The sequence below is a fragment of the Arachis ipaensis genome, unplaced genomic scaffold (assembly GCF_000816755.2).
Source record: "Arachis ipaensis cultivar K30076 unplaced genomic scaffold, Araip1.1 Aipa1460, whole genome shotgun sequence".
In the NCBI taxonomy this organism is placed as follows: domain Eukaryota; kingdom Viridiplantae; phylum Streptophyta; class Magnoliopsida; order Fabales; family Fabaceae; genus Arachis; species Arachis ipaensis.
The window spans coordinates 1-3,355 of record NW_015495919.1 but is presented as its reverse complement, the minus strand read 5'-3'; the positions used below and the strand labels follow the sequence as shown (position 1 = coordinate 3,355).

The window sequence follows — 3,355 nt, the reverse complement described above, 5'->3', positions numbered from 1 at the left end:
GACCATAGCCTTATCTATGGTCACAGTTTTTACCGTGACCGTAGCCTTATATATGGTCACCCTTCATTAAAATCGTGACCATAGCCTTATCTATGGTCACCCTATTTTAAAATGTATTTTAAAATGGTGACTATAGCCTGCTTTATTTTATGAGATTTAATTTTTTTAAAGTATAATCACATCACAAAAGATGATAATCACAAAATAAATCTAAAAATAAGAAATTCAAGAAATCTAAATCATAAAAATTTCATTATAAGCTAGATATGTTTAATTTTTAATCTAAACAACACAAATCAAAATAGAGTGTAATTTATCCAATTACATATAATACGGAGTAAAGTCTCTTTTCAAAAAGTAGCTAAAACACATCAAAATATTGCATTTAGATAACGAAGGTCATTGTAAGACCCATCCCATGTCATATTTGATTTGGAACATATTTTCTTCATCACATCATGTCTTCTTGCTAGCAAAAGAAATAAACATGTTAGAACAGAGCAAAAATGCTTTTGATGATGTAGTACATATACAACAAAATAAGGCTATAAGAGAAACTATGTTTATTTAGTTTCTTGCTTTTGGAACTTTGCAAGTTATACTTGCTGCAGTAACTCATTGAGTTTCTTCATTGATCAAAATAAATAAATAATAGAAAAGAACTCATTTCCATTGTTAATACAGGGGGAAGATAAAAAACACGCATGACCAGTGAGACATCCACATACATCACAAATTGAAAGGCCAAGCAATTGTTTTCACTATGAAAAGCCTAGTCTTGTCTTGAGTATGTGTTTGTTTCAATTTTACAGCCGGTTTCCATATATAAGTATACATGATTCACAATCCTAGAACCTTAAATATAACTCAAAACCATGATCATTTATCAAAAGCATACTATTAATTTAACTGCTAATTTTGAACAGTACTTACTTCCATATCCTTTGATACATGGTTCGATCCAAGTGAAGGAGGAATGCTTCACCGCGCATCATTTGGTGCACTACTCATGTCAGGCAGAGATTGTTGGGCGACTTCTATTATTACTTGTACTTGTATTAAGTTAGCATAGTTATTCTATACTTTTCACATGACAAAAGAGTTATAATATTTATATTGTAACTTCATATTTTAAAAACATGTCTTCAAGTTTTTCTAAATCTTGAGAAGAAGTTGAATCAAAGACATTTAATAATTTTAACTCATTTTGGTTCTTAGTGTAAAATTAAATTTATGTGGGAAATTTTTTATATTTTGTGTCATCACTTTCATAAACAAAACTGAAACAGAGAAAAGATTGAGAATAACATAATCATATATCATGATTAAACTTTCAAGTGCAACGAGACAGATTCTATCAAAAATTATGGTAAAATTTTTATTATAATCAAACTAATTACAAAAATTAATTTCATTGAGTTATTCAAACCAAATCTATCAACTACTTATAAGTTCAACCCATCAGCTCACACAACCAGTAAGATCAAACTAAGTTTACCACAATTACTGGATTCAAACTAAATCCACAAAATCAGTAAACTCCAAAAAATGAAATTTAATAAGGTAGTCATACTCCTTGGCAGACAAGAACTCTACATAGAAAGACTCTATAGTAACAGATACAATATCATCAAATTTTAATAATAAAACAAATTAGAGCACATAATAAAATGAGTTTAGTTTCTATGCATTAGCATTCAATTAACAGTTGTCATTAGACAAAAGAAACCATTTTAATCTACCTACCAGCACCCAATTGGATTAGTGCATACAAATTAAACTATAACATAATAGATCATTCAAATGCATTTAAAATAATAACAAAAAATAATAAAAGCAAAAAGATTTACTGAATACCTAAGGCATGAAAAAATGAGAATGCTTCAAGTGGAGAAAAAGTTGTACAGAGTAGAAAGTACCTGACATTGGTTGCCATGAGATCTGGACAACACGTGTTGGATCAATGCTATTTGGATTAACTGAGTGGCCTAACCCTAACATATAATGTGATGATGCATTTTTCTTCTTCAACAATAGCAACCCCTGCTTCTCCCACATTAAATACATCAGAAACAACAACTAAGTTGAATCCAATTCCAAACTCATAATCCAAATTAAATTGAATTCAGAATCACATCAACATTCAACAAATTAAATAAATAATTCAATTCGAAACCCAGAACAAAAATTCAAAATCTTAAAAATTCTCAAAATCTTAAAAATTAATTGACAGGAAGCAACGCTTCTGCTGGTGAGCTCGCGGTGAGACAGAAAAAGTGAGGTGAAATGAAACCAGATATGTACCTAGAGGGCAAACTTGACGGGTCTTGAGCAATCTGCTTATGCAACGGAAGTAAAAAGCATGGTTGCAAACTCTTGCATAAGATATCAGCCAAATCAAGCAACAGTTTGAGTAATCCTAAACGGCTAAGCCAGACAGTGACAACAAGAGAAGAACATGAAACTAGAGAAAGGGCTAGTGAATATCCTTTATAATCTTGACTAAAGTACAACATATATCCAATTTCTCAAATAGAAACAAACCAAATGTTCTATCTACCTCTTGAAGAAATTACCTATGCACTATGTCCTATGCCAAACAAAAAGAATTAAGAACCACGATATTATTAAGTATCAAGTAGTTAAGCAATCAAAAATATTCTAGTAATGCCAAAATCTTTATGGAGCAAAAATTATGGCTCTATAAATACATACTTTGACACAACAAATTAAATCATGATCTATTATTTCCCTTGCTTTAAATGAAAAATATTGGCTCCATATGGTTTAAGTGAAATAAATAGCTACAAGCACAGAACAACATATCCCAAATAGCACAAGTTAGACCTTAGGGTTTGAAGTTGATAAAAAAGTCCCTAAAATTTCAGCCAACAATACTAACTCATACACCCTATATGACACTAAGTTCTAACCAATAATAAGCTTCACAGTGGCATAAACACCTTAGGAGCTCGGCGATGGTGGAGTTTTTGCCTTCGGCGATGGTGGGGGATGTGAGGAAGGGAAACGGCACAGTGAAGAGAGACTGAGTTGAGCTCGGCGATGGTGGGGTTTCTACCTTCGACGACGGTTGGGGGTGGGGGGAACAGAAACGGCGCAGTGAAGAAAGACTGAGTTGAGCTCAGCGATGGTGGGGTGATAAACCACTATTTTATGGTTTATCTTGTGCTCAATTGAGTGGTTTTTATCTACTCTTTACCCACTTATTCATACTATTTGCATGGTTTTACATTTGCCTTCCTAATTATGTGCTTTAACTGAAAACATGTTTCTTTGGACTTATCTTTGCTAATATTAATCCTCTCTTATTACCATTAGATGCCTTGATATGTGT

At 32.2% G+C, this 3,355-nt stretch overlaps 1 long non-coding RNA gene across 1 annotated transcript; it reads right to left on the bottom strand.

Moving 5' to 3' along the window:
• Nucleotides 1-230: 230 nt before the first annotated feature.
• On the bottom strand, nt 231-1,029 carry LOC110268579. The gene is made up of 2 exons (XR_002356819.1): nt 934-1,029; nt 231-469 (listed from the first exon to the last, which is right to left on the bottom strand). It is a non-coding gene; the product is annotated as an uncharacterized LOC110268579 (long non-coding RNA).
• Between the last annotated feature and the right edge of the window lie 2,326 nt (nt 1,030-3,355).